A 20,399-nucleotide genomic window follows, 5' to 3' on the forward strand; every position below is an offset into this window, starting at 1 on the left:
TTTCTTGCCTCTGCGTGTAGTAGTTAAGAGAGCCAGTTTAAGCGCGGAGAAGAGGGAAGGAAAAGAAAGCAAACTTGCAGCGCCGTGGTTTTAAGGCGCAACCGTGGTAGAGAAACGAAAAGGCGATATAAGCATGCGTGGCCATGATACGCACACGACAAACTGCCTTACAATATTTAGACTTGAGGGGAAGCTTCGTTAACAAACTATAACACGGCAATGAGCACTCGAATACGACGAGAGAAATAATTGAGACGTGAAAAATTCCCTTGAAATAAATCTGGTTTGCGAGACAAATGCTTGTATGTCTTGAATCTCTTAAAAGATGAGGGGGGAAATATGCGCTCACCGAGAGGGCATCGTCAGCACGAGACCACCACCAAGCTCCTTACGGGGATGTGGTGAGCTTCGCGGCCGGAACGAAGCCTCCCCTCTCCGCCGGCCAGGCGTGGAAAAACGCGCTTTCCGATCGCTCAAGGTTGCGCAGGAATAGTGTAGCTCTAGCGTCTAGGAAAAGCTTTAACAGGTGCGAGGACGGCACGCATAGCGTGGGAAGCTAGCCGCCGGAATAGCTATCTTCGAGAGCTATTCTATATTATATTATATTATACTTCGAGAGCTATGACTGATGCTTTTCTATATATATGTATTCATCTCATCTATGCGATCGCATGGGCGTGCTCTTTCTTTGTCTCTGCGTGTAGTAGTTAAGAGAGCCAGTTTAAGGGCGGAGAAGAGGGCAGGAAAAGAAAGCAAACTTGCAGCGCCGTGGTTTTAAGGCGCAACCGTGGTAGAGAAACGAAAAGGCGATATAAGCATGCGTGGCCATGATACGCACACGACAAACTGCCTTACAATATTTAGACTTGAGGGGAAGCTTCGTTAACAAACTATAACACGGTAACGAGCACTCGAATACGACGAGAGAAATAATTGAGACGTGGAAAATTCCCTTGAAATAAATCTGGTTTGCGAGACAAATGCTTGTATGTATTGAATCTCTTAAAAGATGAGGGGGGAAATATGCGCTCACCGAGAGGTCATCGTCAGCACGAGACCACCACCAAGCTCCTTACGGGGATGTGGAGACCTTCGCGGCCGGAACGAAGCCTCCCCTCTCCGCCGGCCAGGCGTGGAAAAACGCGCTTTCCGATCGCTCAAGGTTGCGCAGGAATAGTGTAGCTCTAGCGTCTAGGAAAAGCTTTAACAGGTGCGAGGACGGCACGCATAGCGTGGGAAGCTAGCCGCCGGAATAGCTATTTTCGAGAGCTATTCTATATTATATTATAATATACTTCGAGAGCTATGACTGATGCTTTTCTATATATATGTATTCATCTCATCTATGCGATCGCATGCGCGTGCTCTTTCTTCGTCTCTGCGTGTAGTAGTTAAGAGAGCCAGTTAAAGGGCGGAGAAGAGGGAAGGAAAGGAAAGCAAATTGCAGCGCCGTGGTTTTAAAGCGCAACCGTGGTAGAGAAACGGAAAGGCGATATAAGCATGCGTGGTCATGATACGCACACGACAAACTGCCTTACAATATTTAGAATTGAGGGGTAGTTTCGTTAACAAACTATAACACGGCAATCAGCATTCGAATATAATTATAACCCTAATGATAATTGTAAATATTCATCTCATCTATAGGATCTAAAGCGCGCGCTGTTTCTTGCCTCTGCGTGTAGTAGTTAAGAGAGCCAGTTTAAGGGCGGAGAAGAGGGCAGGAAAAGAAAGCAAACTTGCAGCGCCGTGGTTTTAAGGCGCAACCGTGGTAGAGAAACGAAAAGGCGATATAAGCATGCGTGGCCATGATACGCACACGACAAACTGCCTTACAATATTTAGACTTGAGGGGAAGCTTCGTTAACAAACTATAACACGGTAATGAGCACTCGAATACGACGAGAGAAATAATTGAGACGTGGAAAATTCCCTTGAAATAAATCTGGTTTGCGAGACAAATGCTTGTATGTATTGAATCTCTTAAAAGATGAGGGGGGAAATATGCGCTCACCGAGAGGTCATCGTCAGCACGAGACCACCACCAAGCTCCTTACGGGGATGTGGAGAGCTTCGCGGCCGGAACGAAGCCTCCCCTCTCCGCCGGCCAGGCGTGGAAAAACGCGCTTTCCGATCGCTCAAGGTTGCGCAGGAATAGTGTAGCTCTAGCGTCTAGGAAAAGCTTTAACAGGTGCGAGGACGGCACGCATAGCGTGGGAAGCTAGCCGCCGGAATAGCTATCTTCGAGAGCTATTCTATATTATATTATATTATACTTCGAGAGCTATGACTGAAGCTTTTCTATATATATGTATTCATCTCATCTATGCGATCGCATGCGCGTGCTGTTTCTTTGTCTCTGCGTGTAGTAGTTAAGAGATCCAGTTTAAGGGCGGAGAAGAGGGAAGGAAAGGAAAGCAAACTTGCAGCGCCGTGGTTTTAAAGCGCAACCGTGGTAGAGAAACGGAAAGGCGATATAAGCATGCGTGGCCATGATACGCACACGACAAACTGCCTTACAATATTTAGAATTGAGGGGTAGTTTCGTTAACAAACTATAACACGGCAATCAGCATTCGAATATAATTATAACCCTAATAATAATTGTAAATATTCATCTCATCTATAGGATCTAAAGCGCGCGCTGTTTTTTGCCTCTGCGTGTAGTAGTTAAGAGAGCCAGTTTAAGGGCGGAGAAGCGGGCAGGAAAAGAAAGCAAACTTGCAGCGCCGTGGTTTTAAGGCGCAACCGTGGTAGAGAAACGAAAAGGCGATATAAGCATGCGTGGCCATGATACGCCCACGACAAACTGCCTTACAATATTTAGACTTGAGGGGAAGCTTCGTTAACAAACTATAACACGGTAATGAGCACTCGAATACGACGAGAGAAATAATTGAGACGAGGAAAATTCCCTTGAAATAAATCTGGTTTGCGAGACAAATGCTTGTATGTATTGAATCTCTTAAAAGATGAGGGGGGAAATATGCGCTCACCGAGAGGTCATCGTCAGCACGAGACCACCACCAAGCTCCTTACGGGGATGTGGAGAGCTTCGCGGCCGGAACGAAGCCTCCCCTCTCCGCCGGCCAGGCGTGGAAAAACGCGCTTTCCGATCGCTCAAGGTTGTGCAGGAATAGTGTAGCTCTAGCGTCTAGGAAAAGCTTTAACAGGTGCGAGGACGGCACGCATAGCGTGGGAAGCTAGCCGCCGGAATAGCTATCTTCGAGAGCTATTCTATATTATATTATATTATACTTCGAGAGCTATGACTGATGCTTTTCTATATATATGTATTCATCTCATCTATGCGATCGCATGCTCGTGCTGTTTCTTTGTCTCTGCGTGTAGTAGTTAAGAGAGCCAGTTTAAGGGCGGAGAAGAGGGAAGGAAAGGAAAGCAAACTTGCAGCGCCGCGGTTTTAAAGCGTAACCGTGGTAGAGAAACGGAAAGGCGATATAAGCATGCGTGGCCATGATACGCACACGACAAACTGCCTTACAATATTTAGAATTGAGGGGTAGTTTCGTTAGCAAACTATAACACGGCAATCAGCACTCGAATATAATTATAACCCTAATAATAATTGTAAATATTCATCTCATCTATAGGATCTAAAGCGCGCGCTGTTTCTTGCCTCTGCGTGTAGTAGTTAAGAGAGCCAGTTTAAGGGCGGAGAAGAGGGAAGGAAAAGAAAGCAAACTTGCAGCGCCGTGGTTTTAAGGCGCAACCGTGGTAGAGAAACGAAAAGGCGATATAAGCATGCGTGGCCATGATACGCACACGACAAACTGCCTTACAATATTTAGACTTGAGGGGAAGCTTCGTTAACAAACTATAACACGGCAATGAGCACTCGAATACGACGAGAGAAATAATTGAGACGTGAAAAATTCCCTTGAAATAAATCTGGTTTGCGAGACAAATGCTTGTATGTATTGAATCTCTTAAAAGATGAGGGGGGAAATATGCGCTCACCGAGAGGGCATCGTCAGCACGAGACCACCACCAAGCTCCTTACGGGGATGTGGAGAGCTTCGCGGCCGGAACGAAGCCTCCCCTCTCCGCCGGCCAGGCGTGGAAAAACGCGCTTTCCGATCGCTCAAGGTTGCGCAGGAATAGTGTAGCTCTAGCGTCTAGGAAAAGCTTTAACAGGTGCGAGGACGGCACGCATAGCGTGGGAAGCTAGCCGCCGGAATAGCTATCTTCGAGAGCTATTCTATATTATATTATATTATACTTCGAGAGCTATGACTGATGCTTTTCTATATATATGTATTCATCTCATCTATGCGATCGCATGGGCGTGCTCTTTCTTTGTCTCTGCGTGTAGTAGTTAAGAGAGCCAGTTTAAGGGCGGAGAAGAGGGAAGGAAAGGAAAGCAAGTTGCAGCGCCGTGGTTTTAAAGCGCAACCGTGGTAGAGAAACGGAAAGGCGATATAAGCATGCGTGGCCATGATACGCACACGACAAACTGCCTTACAATATTTAGAATTGAGGGGTAGTTTCGTTAACAAACTATAACACGGCAATCAGCATTCGAATATAATTATAACCCTAATGATAATTGTAAATATTCATCTCATCTATAGGATCTAAAGCGCGCGCTGTTTCTTGCCTCTGCGTGTAGTAGTTAAGAGAGCCAGTTTAAGGGCGGAGAAGAGGGCAGGAAAAGAAAGCAAACTTGCAGCGCCGTGGTTTTAAGGCGCAACCGTGGTAGAGAAACGAAAAGGCGATATAAGCATGCGTGGCCATGATACGCACACGACAAACTGCCTTACAATATTTAGACTTGAGGGGAAGCTTCGTTAACAAACTATAACACGGTAATGAGCACTCGAATACGACGAGAGAAATAATTGAGACGTGGAAAATTCCCTTGAAATAAATCTGGTTTGCGAGACAAATGCTTGTATGTATTGAATCTCTTAAAAGATGAGGGGGGAAATATGCGCTCACCGAGAGGTCATCGTCAGCACGAGACCACCACCAAGCTCCTTACGGGGATGTGGAGAGCTTCGCGGCCGGAACGAAGCCTCCCCTCTCCGCCGGCCAGGCGTGGAAAAACGCGCTTTCCGATCGCTCAAGGTTGCGCAGGAATAGTGTAGCTCTAGCGTCTAGGAAAAGCTTTAACAGGTGCGAGGACGGCACGCATAGCGTGGGAAGCTAGCCGCCGGAATAGCTATCTTCGAGAGCTATTCTATATTATATTATATTATACTTCGAGAGCTATGACTGAAGCTTTTCTATATATATGTATTCATCTCATCTATGCGATCGCATGCGCGTGCTGTTTCTTTGTCTCTGCGTGTAGTAGTTAAGAGATCCAGTTTAAGGGCGGAGAAGAGGGAAGGAAAGGAAAGCAAACTTGCAGCGCCGTGGTTTTAAAGCGCAACCGTGGTAGAGAAACGGAAAGGCGATATGAGCATGCGTGGCCATGATACGCACACGACAAACTGCCTTACAATATTTAGAATTGAGGGGTAGTTTCGTTAACAAACTATAACACGGCAATCAGCATTCGAATATAATTATAACCCTAATAATAATTGTAAATATTCATCTCATCTATAGGATCTAAAGCGCGCGCTGTTTTTTGCCTCTGCGTGTAGTAGTTAAGAGAGCCAGTTTAAGGGCGGAGAAGCGGGCAGGAAAAGAAAGCAAACTTGCAGCGCCGTGGTTTTAAGGCGCAACCGTGGTAGAGAAACGAAAAGGCGATATAAGCATGCGTGGCCATGATACGCACACGACAAACTGCCTTACAATATTTAGAATTGAGGGGTAGTTTCGTTAACAAACTATAACACGGCAATCAGCATTCGAATATAATTATAACCCTAATGATAATTGTAAATATTCATCTCATCTATAGGATCTAAAGCGCGCGCTGTTTCTTGCCTCTGCGTGTAGTAGTTAAGAGAGCCAGTTTAAGGGCGGAGAAGAGGGCAGGAAAAGAAAGCAAACTTGCAGCGCCGTGGTTTTAAGGCGCAACCGTGGTAGAGAAACGAAAAGGCGATATAAGCATGCGTGGCCATGATACGCACACGACAAACTGCCTTACAATATTTAGACTTGAGGGGAAGCTTCGTTAACAAACTATAACACGGTAATGAGCACTCGAATACGACGAGAGAAATAATTGAGACGAGGAAAATTCCCTTGAAATAAATCTGGTTTGCGAGACAAATGCTTGCATGTATTGAATCTCTTAAAAGATGAGGGGGGAAATATGCGCTCACCGAGAGGTCATCGTCAGCACGAGACCACCACCAAGCTCCTTACGGGGATGTGGAGAGCTTCGCGGCCGGAACGAAGCCTCCCCTCTCCGCCGGCCAGGCGTGGAAAAACGCGCTTTCCGATCGCTCAAGGTTGTGCAGGAATAGTGTAGCTCTAGCGTCTAGGAAAAGCTTTAACAGGTGCGAGGACGGCACGCATAGCGTGGGAAGCTAGCCGCCGGAATAGCTATCTTCGAGAGCTATTCTATATTATATTATATTATACTTCGAGAGCTATGACTGATGCTTTTCTATATATATGTATTCATCTCATCTATGCGATCGCATGCTCGTGCTGTTTCTTTGTCTCTGCGTGTAGTAGTTAAGAGAGCCAGTTTAAGGGCGGAGAAGAGGGAAGGAAAGGAAAGCAAACTTGCAGCGCCGCGGTTTTAAAGCGTAACCGTGGTAGAGAAACGGAAAGGCGATATAAGCATGCGTGGCCATGATACGCACACGACAAACTGCCTTACAATATTTAGAATTGAGGGGTAGTTTCGTTAGCAAACTATAACACGGCAATCAGCACTCGAATATAATTATAACCCTAATAATAATTGTAAATATTCATCTCATCTATAGGATCTAAAGCGCGCGCTGTTTCTTGCCTCTGCGTGTAGTAGTTAAGAGAGCCAGTTTAAGGGCGGAGAAGAGGGAAGGAAAAGAAAGCAAACTTGCAGCGCCGTGGTTTTAAGGCGCAACCGTGGTAGAGAAACGAAAAGGCGATATAAGCATGCGTGGCCATGATACGCACACGACAAACTGCCTTACAATATTTAGACTTGAGGGGAAGCTTCGTTAACAAACTATAACACGGCAATGAGCACTCGAATACGACGAGAGAAATAATTGAGACGTGAAAAATTCCCTTGAAATAAATCTGGTTTGCGAGACAAATGCTTGTATGTATTGAATCTCTTAAAAGATGAGGGGGGAAATATGCGCTCACCGAGAGGGCATCGTCAGCACGAGACCACCACCCAGCTCCTTACGGGGATGTGGAGAGCTTCGCGGCCGGAACGAAGCCTCCCCTCTCCGCCGGCCAGGCGTGGAAAAACGCGCTTTCCGATCGCTCAAGGTTGCGCAGGAATAGTGTAGCTCTAGCGTCTAGGAAAAGCTTTAACAGGTGCGAGGACGGCACGCATAGCGTGGGAAGCTAGCCGCCGGAATAGCTATCTTCGAGAGCTATTCTATATTATATTATATTATACTTCGAGAGCTATGACTGATGCTTTTCTATATATATGTATTCATCTCATCTATGCGATCGCATGGGCGTGCTCTTTCTTTGTCTCTGCGTGTAGTAGTTAAGAGAGCCAGTTTAAGGGCGGAGAAGAGGGAAGGAAAGGAAAGCAAATTGCAGCGCCGTGGTTTTAAAGCGCAACCGTGGTAGAGAAACGGAAAGGCGATATAAGCATGCGTGGCCATGATACGCACACGACAAACTGCCTTACAATATTTAGAATTGAGGGGTAGTTTCGTTAACAAACTATAACACGGCAATCAGCATTCGAATATAATTATAACCCTAATGATAATTGTAAATATTCATCTCATCTATAGGATCTAAAGCGCGCGCTGTTTCTTGCCTCTGCGTGTAGTAGTTAAGAGAGCCAGTTTAAGGGCGGAGAAGAGGGCAGGAAAAGAAAGCAAACTTGCAGCGCCGTGGTTTTAAGGCGCAACCGTGGTAGAGAAACGAAAAGGCGATATAAGCATGCGTGGCCATGATACGCACACGACAAACTGCCTTACAATATTTAGACTTGAGGGGAAGCTTCGTTAACAAACTATAACACGGTAATGAGCACTCGAATACGACGAGAGAAATAATTGAGACGTGGAAAATTCCCTTGAAATAAATCTGGTTTGCGAGACAAATGCTTGTATGTATTGAATCTCTTAAAAGATGAGGGGGGAAATATGCGCTCACCGAGAGGTCATCGTCAGCACGAGACCACCACCAAGCTCCTTACGGGGATGTGGAGAGCTTCGCGGCCGGAACGAAGCCTCCCCTCTCCGCCGGCCAGGCGTGGAAAAACGCGCTTTCCGATCGCTCAAGGTTGCGCAGGAATAGTGTAGCTCTAGCGTCTAGGAAAAGCTTTAACAGGTGCGAGGACGGCACGCATAGCGTGGGAAGCTAGCCGCCGGAATAGCTATCTTCGAGAGCTATTCTATATTATATTATATTATACTTCGAGAGCTATGACTGAAGCTTTTCTATATATATGTATTCATCTCATCTATGCGATCGCATGCGCGTGCTGTTTCTTTGTCTCTGCGTGTAGTAGTTAAGAGATCCAGTTTAAGGGCGGAGAAGAGGGAAGGAAAGGAAAGCAAACTTGCAGCGCCGTGGTTTTAAAGCGCAACCGTGGTAGAGAAACGGAAAGGCGATATAAGCATGCGTGGCCATGATACGCACACGACAAACTGCCTTACAATATTAAGAATTGAGGGGTAGTTTCGTTAACAAACTATAACACGGCAATCAGCATTCGAATATAATTATAACCCTAATAATAATTGTAAATATTCATCTCATCTATAGGATCTAAAGCGCGCGCTGTTTTTTGCCTCTGCGTGTAGTAGTTAAGAGAGCCAGTTTAAGGGCGGAGAAGCGGGCAGGAAAAGAAAGCAAACTTGCAGCGCCGTGGTTTTAAGGCGCAACCGTGGTAGAGAAACGAAAAGGCGATATAAGCATGCGTGGCCATGATACGCACACGACAAACTGCCTTACAATATTTAGACTTGAGGGGAAGCTTCGTTAACAAACTATAACACGGTAATGAGCACTCGAATACGACGAGAGAAATAATTGAGACGAGGAAAATTCCCTTGAAATAAATCTGGTTTGCGAGACAAATGCTTGTATGTATTGAATCTCTTAAAAGATGAGGGGGGAAATATGCGCTCACCGAGAGGTCATCGTCAGCACGAGACCACCACCAAGCTCCTTACGGGGATGTGGAGAGCTTCGCGGCCGGAACGAAGCCTCCCCTCTCCGCCGGCCAGGCGTGGAAAAACGCGCTTTCCGATCGCTCAAGGTTGTGCAGGAATAGTGTAGCTCTAGCGTCTAGGAAAAGCTTTAACAGGTGCGAGGACGGCACGCATAGCGTGGGAAGCTAGCCGCCGGAATAGCTATCTTCGAGAGCTATTCTATATTATATTATATTATACTTCGAGAGCTATGACTGATGCTTTTCTATATATATGTATTCATCTCATCTATGCGATCGCATGCTCGTGCTGTTTCTTTGTCTCTGCGTGTAGTAGTTAAGAGAGCCAGTTTAAGGGCGGAGAAGAGGGAAGGAAAGGAAAGCAAACTTGCAGCGCCGCGGTTTTAAAGCGTAACCGTGGTGGAGAAACGGAAAGGCGATATAAGCATGCGTGGCCATGATACGCACACGACAAACTGCCTTACAATATTTAGAATTGAGGGGTAGTTTCGTTAGCAAACTATAACACGGCAATCAGCACTCGAATATAATTATAACCCTAATAATAATTGTAAATATTCATCTCATCTATAGGATCTAAAGCGCGCGCTGTTTCTTGCCTCTGCGTGTAGTAGTTAAGAGAGCCAGTTTAAGGGCGGAGAAGAGGGAAGGAAAAGAAAGCAAACTTGCAGCGCCGTGGTTTTAAGGCGCAACCGTGGTAGAGAAACGAAAAGGCGATATAAGCATGCGTGGCCATGATACGCACACGACAAACTGCCTTACAATATTTAGACTTGAGGGGAAGCTTCGTTAACAAACTATAACACGGCAATGAGCACTCGAATACGACGAGAGAAATAATTGAGACGTGAAAAATTCCCTTGAAATAAATCTGGTTTGCGAGACAAATGCTTGTATGTATTGAATCTCTTAAAAGATGAGGGGGGAAATATGCGCTCACCGAGAGGGCATCGTCAGCACGAGACCACCACCAAGCTCCTTACGGGGATGTGGAGAGCTTCGCGGCCGGAACGAAGCCTCCCCTCTCCGCCGGCCAGGCGTGGAAAAACGCGCTTTCCGATCGCTCAAGGTTGCGCAGGAATAGTGTAGCTCTAGCGTCTAGGAAAAGCTTTAACAGGTGCGAGGACGGCACGCATAGCGTGGGAAGCTAGCCGCCGGAATAGCTATCTTCGAGAGCTATTCTATATTATATTATATTATACTTCGAGAGCTATGACTGATGCTTTTCTATATATATGTATTCATCTCATCTATGCGATCGCATGGGCGTGCTCTTTCTTTGTCTCTGCGTGTAGTAGTTAAGAGAGCCAGTTTAAGGGCGGAGAAGAGGGAAGGAAAGGAAAGCAAATTGCAGCGCCGTGGTTTTAAAGCGCAACCGTGGTAGAGAAACGGAAAGGCGATATAAGCATGCGTGGCCATGATACGCACACGACAAACTGCCTTACAATATTTAGAATTGAGGGGTAGTTTCGTTAACAAACTATAACACGGCAATCAGCACTCGAATATAATTATAACCCTAATAATAATTGTAAATATTCATCCCATCTATAGGATCTAAAGCGCGCGCTGTTTCTTGCCTCTGCGTGTAGTAGTTAAGAGAGCCAGTTTAAGGGCGGAGAAGAGGGCAGGAAAAGAAAGCAAACTTGCAGCGCCGTGGTTTTAAGGCGCAACCGTGGTAGAGAAACGAAAAGGCGATATAAGCATGCGTGGCCATGATACGCACACGACAAACTGCCTTACAATATTTAGACTTGAGGGGAAGCTTCGTTAACAAACTATAACACGGTAATGAGCACTCGAATACGACGAGAGAAATAATTGAGACGTGGAAAATTCCCTTGAAATAAATCTGGTTTGCGAGACAAATGCTTGTATGTATTGAATCTCTTAAAAGATGAGGGGGGAAATATGCGCTCACCGAGAGGTCATCGTCAGCACGAGACCACCACCAAGCTCCTTACGGGGATGTGGAGAGCTTCGCGGCCGGAACGAAGCCTCCCCTCTCCGCCGGCCAGGCGTGGAAAAACGCGCTTTCCGATCGCTCAAGGTTGCGCAGGAATAGTGTAGCTCTAGCGTCTAGGAAAAGCTTTAACAGGTGCGAGGACGGCACGCATAGCGTGGGAAGCTAGCCGCCGGAATAGCTATCTTCGAGAGCTATTCTATATTATATTATATTATACTTCGAGAGCTATGACTGATGCTTTTCTATATATATGTATTCATCTCATCTATGCGATCGCATGCGCGTGCTCTTTCTTTGTCTCTGCGTGTAGTAGTTAAGAGAGCCAGTTTAAGGGCGGAGAAGAGGGAAGGAAAGGAAAGCAAATTGCAGCGCCGTGGTTTTAAAGCGCAACCGTGGTAGAGAAACGGAAAGGCGATATAAGCATGCGTGGCCATGATACGCACACGACAAACTGCCTTACAATATTTAGAATTGAGGGGTAGTTTCGTTAACAAACTATAACACGGCAATCAGCATTCGAAAATAATTATAACCCTAATAATAATTGTAAATATTCATCTCATCTATAGGATCTAAAGCGCGCGCTGTTTCTTGCCTCTGCGTGTAGTAGTTAAGAGAGCCAGTTTAAGGGCGGAGAAGAGGGCAGGAAAAGAAAGCAAACTTGCAGCGCCGTGGTTTTAAGGCGCAACCGTGGTAGAGAAACGAAAAGGCGATATAAGCATGCGTGGCCATGATACGCACACGACAAACTGCCTTACAATATTTAGACTTGAGGGGAAGCTTCGTTAACAAACTATAACACGGTAATGAGCACTCGAATACGACGAGAGAAATAATTGAGACGTGGAAAATTCCCTTGAAATAAATCTGGTTTGCGAGACAAATGCTTGTATGTATTGAATCTCTTAAAAGATGAGGGGGGAAATATGCGCTCACCGAGAGGTCATCGTCAGCACGAGACCACCACCAAGCTCCTTACGGGGATGTGGAGAGCTTCGCGGCCGGAACGAAGCCTCCCCTCTCCGCCGGCCAGGCGTGGAAAAACGCGCTTTCCGATCGCTCAAGGTTGCGCAGGAATAGTGTAGCTCTAGCGTCTAGGAAAAGCTTTAACAGGTGCGAGGACGGCACGCATAGCGTGGGAAGCTAGCCGCCGGAATAGCTATCTTCGAGAGCTATTCTATATTATATTATATTATACTTCGAGAGCTATGACTGAAGCTTTTCTATATATATGTATTCATCTCATCTATGCGATCGCATGCGCGTGCTGTTTCTTTGTCTCTGCGTGTAGTAGTTAAGAGATCCAGTTTAAGGGCGGAGAAGAGGGAAGGAAAGGAAAGCAAACTTGCAGCGCCGTGGTTTTAAAGCGCAACCGTGGTAGAGAAACGGAAAGGCGATATAAGCATGCGTGGCCATGATACGCACACGACAATCTGCCTTACAATATTTAGAATTGAGGGGTAGTTTCGTTAACAAACTATAACACGGCAATCAGCATTCGAATATAATTATAACCCTAATAATATTTGTAAATATTCATCTCATCTATAGGATCTAAAGCGCGCGCTGTTTTTTGCCTCTGCGTATAGTAGTTAAGAGAGCCAGTTTAAGGGCGGAGAAGAGGGCAGGAAAAGAAAGCAAACTTGCAGCGCCGTGGTTTTAAGGCGCAACCGTGGTAGAGAAACGAAAAGGCGATATAAGCATGCGTGGCCATGATACGCACACGACAAACTGCCTTACAATATTTAGACTTGAGGGGAAGCTTCGTTAACAAACTATAACACGGTAATGAGCACTCGAATACGACGAGAGAAATAATTGAGACGAGGAAAATTCCCTTGAAATAAATCTGGTTTGCGAGACAAATGCTTGTATGTATTGAATCTCTTAAAAGATGAGGGGGGAAATATGCGCTCACCGAGAGGTCATCGTCAGCACGAGACCACCACCAAGCTCCTTACGGGGATGTGGAGAGCTTCGCGGCCGGAACGAAGCCTCCCCTCTCCGCCGGCCAGGCGTGGAAAAACGCGCTTTCCGATCGCTCAAGGTTGCGCAGGAATAGTGTAGCTCTAGCGTCTAGGAAAAGCTTTAACAGGTGCGAGGACGGCACGCATAGCGTGGGAAGCTAGCCGCCGGAATAGCTATCTTCGAGAGCTATTCTATATTATATTATATTATACTTCGAGAGCTATGACTGATGCTTTTCTATATATATGTATTCATCTCATCAATGCGATCGCATGCGCGTGCTGTTTCTTTGTCTCTGCGTGTAGTAGTTAAGAGAGCCAGTTTAAGGGCGGAGAAGAGGGAAGGAAAGGAAAGCAAACTTGCAGCGCCGCGGTTTTAAAGCTTAACCGTGGTAGAGAAACGGAAAGGCGATATAAGCATGCGTGGCCATGATACGCACACGACAAACTGCCTTACAATATTTAGAATTGAGGGGTAGTTTCGTTAGCAAACTATAACACGGCAATCAGCACTCGAATATAATTATAACCCTAATAATAATTGTAAATATTCATCTCATCTATAGGATCTAAAGCGCGCGCTGTTTCTTGCCTCTGCGTGTAGTAGTTAAGAGAGCCAGTTTAAGGGCGGAGAAGAGGGAAGGAAAAGAAAGCAAACTTGCAGCGCCGTGGTTTTAAGGCGCAACCGTGGTAGAGAAACGAAAAGGCGATATAAGCATGCGTGGCCATGATACGCACACGACAAACTGCCTTACAATATTTAGACTTGAGGGGAAGCTTCGTTAACAAACTATAACACGGCTATGAGCACTCGAATACGACGAGAGAAATAATTGAGACGTGGAAAATTCCCTTGAAATAAATCTGGTTTGCGAGACAAATGCTTGTATGTATTGAATCTCTTAAAAGATGAGGGGGGAAATATGCGCTCACCGAGAGGGCATCGTCAGCACGAGACCACCACCAAGCTCCTTACGGGGATGTGGAGAGCTTCGCGGCCGGAACGAAGCCTCCCCTCTCCGCCGGCCAGGCGTGGAAAAACGCGCTTTCCGATCGCTCAAGGTTGCGCAGGAATAGTGTAGCTCTAGCGTCTAGGAAAAGCTTTAACAGGTGCGAGGACGGCACGCATAGCGTGGGAAGCTAGCCGCCGGAATAGCTATCTTCGAGAGCTATTCTATATTATATTATATTATACTTCGAGAGCTATGACTGATGCTTTTCTATATATATGTATTCATCTCATCTATGCGATCGCATGCGCGTGCTGTTTCTTTGTCTCTGCGTGTAGTAGTTAAGAGAGCCAGTTTAAGGGCGGAGAAGAGGGAAGGAAAGGAAAGCAAACTTGCAGCGCCGCGGTTTTAAAGCTTAACCGTGGTAGAGAAACGGAAAGGCGATATAAGCATGCGTGGCCATGATACGCACACGACAAACTGCCTTACAATATTTAGAATTGAGGGGTAGTTTCGTTAGCAAACTATAACACGGCAATCAGCACTCGAATATAATTATAACCCTAATAATAATTGTAAATATTCATCTCATCTATAGGATCTAAAGCGCGCGCTGTTTCTTGCCTCTGCGTGTAGTAGTTAAGAGAGCCAGTTTAAGGGCGGAGAAGAGGGAAGGAAAAGAAAGCAAACTTGCAGCGCCGTGGTTTTAAGGCGCAACCGTGGTAGAGAAACGAAAAGGCGATATAAGCATGCGTGGCCATGATACGCACACGACAAACTGCCTTACAATATTTAGACTTGAGGGGAAGCTTCGTTAACAAACTATAACACGGTAATGAGCACTCGAATACGACGAGAGAAATAATTGAGACGAGGAAAATTCCCTTGAAATAAATCTGGTTTGCGAGACAAATGCTTGTATGTATTGAATCTCTTAAAAGATGAGGGGGGAAATATGCGCTCACCGAGAGGTCATCGTCAGCACGAGACCACCACCAAGCTCCTTACGGGGATGTGGAGAGCTTCGCGGCCGGAACGAAGCCTCCCCTCTCCGCCGGCCAGGCGTGGAAAAACGCGCTTTCCGATCGCTCAAGGTTGTGCAGGAATAGTGTAGCTCTAGCGTCTAGGAAAAGCTTTAACAGGTGCGAGGACGGCACGCATAGCGTGGGAAGCTAGCCGCCGGAATAGCTATCTTCGAGAGCTATTCTATATTATATTATATTATACTTCGAGAGCTATGACTGATGCTTTTCTATATATATGTATTCATCTCATCTATGCGATCGCATGCTCGTGCTGTTTCTTTGTCTCTGCGTGTAGTAGTTAAGAGAGCCAGTTTAAGGGCGGAGAAGAGGGAAGGAAAGGAAAGCAAACTTGCAGCGCCGCGGTTTTAAAGCGTAACCGTGGTAGAGAAACGGAAAGGCGATATAAGCATGCGTGGCCATGATACGCACACGACAAACTGCCTTACAATATTTAGAATTGAGGGGTAGTTTCGTTAGCAAACTATAACACGGCAATCAGCACTCGAATATAATTATAACCCTAATAATAATTGTAAATATTCATCTCATCTATAGGATCTAAAGCGCGCGCTGTTTCTTGCCTCTGCGTGTAGTAGTTAAGAGAGCCAGTTTAAGGGCGGAGAAGAGGGAAGGAAAAGAAAGCAAACTTGCAGCGCCGTGGTTTTAAGGCGCAACCGTGGTAGAGAAACGAAAAGGCGATATAAGCATGCGTGGCCATGATACGCACACGACAAACTGCCTTACAATATTTAGACTTGAGGGGAAGCTTCGTTAACAAACTATAACACGGCAATGAGCACTCGAATACGACGAGAGAAATAATTGAGACGTGAAAAATTCCCTTGAAATAAATCTGGTTTGCGAGACAAATGCTTGTATGTATTGAATCTCTTAAAAGATGAGGGGGGAAATATGCGCTCACCGAGAGGGCATCGTCAGCACGAGACCACCACCAAGCTCCTTACGGGGATGTGGAGAGCTTCGCGGCCGGAACGAAGCCTCCCCTCTCCGCCGGCCAGGCGTGGAAAAACGCGCTTTCCGATCGCTCAAGGTTGCGCAGGAATAGTGTAGCTCTGGCGTCTAGGAAAAGCTTTAACAGGTGCGAGGACGGCACGCATAGCGTGGGAAGCTAGCCGCCGGAATAGCTATCTTCGAGAGCTATTCTATATCATATTATATTATACTTCGAGAGCTATGACTGATGCTTTTCTATATATATGTATTCATCTCATCTATGCGATCGCATGGGCGTGCTCTTTCTTTGTCTCTGCGTGTAGTAGTTAAGAGAGCCAGTTTAAGGGCGGAGAAGAGGGAAGGAAAGGAAAGCAAATTGCAGCGCCGTGGTTTTAAAGCGCAACCATGGTAGAGAAACGGAAAGGCGATATAAGCATGCGTGGCCATGATACGCACACGACAAACTGCCTTACAATATTTAGAATTGAGGGGTAGTTTCGTTAACAAACTATAACACGGCAATCAGCATTCGAATATAATTATAACCCTAATGATAATTGTAAATATTCATCTCATCTATAGGATCTAAAGCGCGCGCTGTTTCTTGCCTCTGCGTGTAGTAGTTAAGAGAGCCAGTTTAAGGGCGGAGAAGAGGGCAGGAAAAGAAAGCAAACTTGCAGCGCCGTGGTTTTAAGGCGCAACCGTGGTAGAGAAACGAAAAGGCGATATAAGCATGCGTGGCCATGATACGCACACGACAAACTGCCTTACAATATTTAGACTTGAGGGGAAACTTCGTTAACAAACTATAACACGGTAATGAGCACTCGAATACGACGAGAGAAATAATTGAGACGTGGAAAATTCCCTTGAAATAAATCTGGTTTGCGAGACAAATGCTTGTATGTATTGAATCTCTTAAAAGATGAGGGGGGAAATATGCGCTCACCGAGAGGTCATCGTCAGCACGAGACCACCACCAAGCTCCTTACGGGGATGTGGAGAGCTTCGCGGCCGGAACGAAGCCTCCCCTCTCCGCCGGCCAGGCGTGGAAAAACGCGCTTTCCGATCGCTCAAGGTTGCGCAGGAATAGTGTAGCTCTAGCGTCTAGGAAAAGCTTTAACAGGTGCGAGGACGGCACGCATAGCGTGGGAAGCTAGCCGCCGGAATAGCTATCTTCGAGAGCTATTCTATATTATATTATATTATACTTCGAGAGCTATGACTGAAGCTTTTCTATATATATGTATTCATCTCATCTATGCGATCGCATGCGCGTGCTGTTTCTTTGTCTCTGCGTGTAGTAGTTAAGAGATCCAGTTTAAGGGCGGAGAAGAGGGAAGGAAAGGAAAGCAAACTTGCAGCGCCGTGGTTTTAAAGCGCAACCGTGGTAGAGAAACGGAAAGGCGATATAAGCATGCGTGGCCATGATACGCACACGACAAACTGCCTTACAATATTAAGAATTGAGGGGTAGTTTCGTTAACAAACTATAACACGGCAATCAGCATTCGAATATAATTATAACCCTAATAATAATTGTAAATATTCATCTCATCTATAGGATCTAAAGCGCGCGCTGTTTTTTGCCTCTGCGTGTAGTAGTTAAGAGAGCCAGTTTAAGGGCGGAGAAGCGGGCAGGAAAAGAAAGCAAACTTGCAGCGCCGTGGTTTTAAGGCGCAACCGTGGTAGAGAAACGAAAAGGCGATATAAGCATGCGTGGCCATGATACGCACACGACAAACTGCCTTACAATATTTAGACTTGAGGGGAAGCTTCGTTAACAAACTATAACACGGTAATGAGCACTCGAATACGACGAGAGAAATAATTGAGACGAGGAAAATTCCCTTGAAATAAATCTGGTTTGCGAGACAAATGCTTGTATGTATTGAATCTCTTAAAAGATGAGGGGGGAAATATGCGCTCACCGAGAGGTCATCGTCAGCACGAGACCACCACCAAGCTCCTTACGGGGATGTGGAGAGCTTCGCGGCCGGAACGAAGCCTCCCCTCTCCGCCGGCCAGGCGTGGAAAAACGCGCTTTCCGATCGCTCAAGGTTGTGCAGGAATAGTGTAGCTCTAGCGTCTAGGAAAAGCTTTAACAGGTGCGAGGACGGCACGCATAGCGTGGGAAGCTAGCCGCCGGAATAGCTATCTTCGAGAGCTATTCTATATTATATTATATTATACTTCGAGAGCTATGACTGATGCTTTTCTATATATATGTATTCATCTCATCTATGCGATCGCATGCTCGTGCTGTTTCTTTGTCTCTGCGTGTAGTAGTTAAGAGAGCCAGTTTAAGGGCGGAGAAGAGGGAAGGAAAGGAAAGCAAACTTGCAGCGCCGCGGTTTTAAAGCGTAACCGTGGTGGAGAAACGGAAAGGCGATATAAGCATGCGTGGCCATGATACGCACACGACAAACTGCCTTACAATATTTAGAATTGAGGGGTAGTTTCGTTAGCAAACTATAACACGGCAATCAGCACTCGAATATAATTATAACCCTAATAATAATTGTAAATATTCATCTCATCTATAGGATCTAAAGCGCGCGCTGTTTCTTGCCTCTGCGTGTAGTAGTTAAGAGAGCCAGTTTAAGGGCGGAGAAGAGGGAAGGAAAAGAAAGCAAACTTGCAGCGCCGTGGTTTTAAGGCGCAACCGTGGTAGAGAAACGAAAAGGCGATATAAGCATGCGTGGCCATGATACGCACACGACAAACTGCCTTACAATATTTAGACTTGAGGGGAAGCTTCGTTAACAAACTATAACACGGCAATGAGCACTCGAATACGACGAGAGAAATAATTGAGACGTGAAAAATTCCCTTGAAATAAATCTGGTTTGCGAGACAAATGCTTGTATGTATTGAATCTCTTAAAAGATGAGGGGGGAAATATGCGCTCACCGAGAGGGCATCGTCAGCACGAGACCACCACCAAGCTCCTTACGGGGATGTGGAGAGCTTCGCGGCCGGAACGAAGCCTCCCCTCTCCGCCGGCCAGGCGTGGAAAAACGCGCTTTCCGATCGCTCAAGGTTGCGCAGGAATAGTGTAGCTCTAGCGTCTAGGAAAAGCTTTAACAGGTGCGAGGACGGCACGCATAGCGTGGGAAGCTAGCCGCCGGAATAGCTATCTTCGAGAGCTATTCTATAATATATTATATTATACTTCGAGAGCTATGACTGATGCTTTTCTATATATATGTATTCATCTCATCTATGCGATCGCATGGGCGTGCTCTTTCTTTGTCTCTGCGTGTAGTAGTTAAGAGAGCCAGTTTAAGGGCGGAGAAGAGGGAAGGAAAGGAAAGCAAATTGCAGCGCCGTGGTTTTAAAGCGCAACCGTGGTAGAGAAACGGAAAGGCGATATAAGCATGCGTGGCCATGATACGCACACGACAAACTGCCTTACAATATTTAGAATTGAGGGGTAGTTTCGTTAACAAACTATAACACGGCAATCAGCACTCGAATATAATTATAACCCTAATAATAATTGTAAATATTCATCCCATCTATAGGATCTAAAGCGCGCGCTGTTTCTTGCCTCTGCGTGTAGTAGTTAAGAGAGCCAGTTTAAGGGCGGAGAAGAGGGCAGGAAAAGAAAGCAAACTTGCAGCGCCGTGGTTTTAAGGCGCAACCGTGGTAGAGAAACGAAAAGGCGATATAAGCATGCGTGGCCATGATACGCACACGACAAACTGCCTTACAATATTTAGACTTGAGGGGAAGCTTCGTTAACAAACTATAACACGGTAATGAGCACTCGAATACGACGAGAGAAATAATTGAGACGTGGAAAATTCCCTTGAAATAAATCTGGTTTGCGAGACAAATGCTTGTATGTATTGAATCTCTTAAAAGATGAGGGGGGAAATATGCGCTCACCGAGAGGTCATCGTCAGCACGAGACCACCACCAAGCTCCTTACGGGGATGTGGAGAGCTTCGCGGCCGGAACGAAGCCTCCCCTCTCCGCCGGCCAGGCGTGGAAAAACGCGCTTTCCGATCGCTCAAGGTTGCGCAGGAATAGTGTAGCTCTAGCGTCTAGGAAAAGCTTTAACAGGTGCGAGGACGGCACGCATAGCGTGGGAAGCTAGCCGCCGGAATAGCTATCTTCGAGAGCTATTCTATATTATATTATATTATACTTCGAGAGCTATGACTGATGCTTTTCTATATATATGTATTCATCTCATCTATGCGATCGCATGCGCGTGCTCTTTCTTTGTCTCTGCGTGTAGTAGTTAAGAGAGCCAGTTTAAGGGCGGAGAAGAGGGAAGGAAAGGAAAGCAAATTGCAGCGC

The sequence above is a fragment of the Dermacentor variabilis genome, chromosome 8, assembly GCF_050947875.1.
Source record: "Dermacentor variabilis isolate Ectoservices chromosome 8, ASM5094787v1, whole genome shotgun sequence".
Classification (NCBI taxonomy): domain Eukaryota; kingdom Metazoa; phylum Arthropoda; class Arachnida; order Ixodida; family Ixodidae; genus Dermacentor; species Dermacentor variabilis.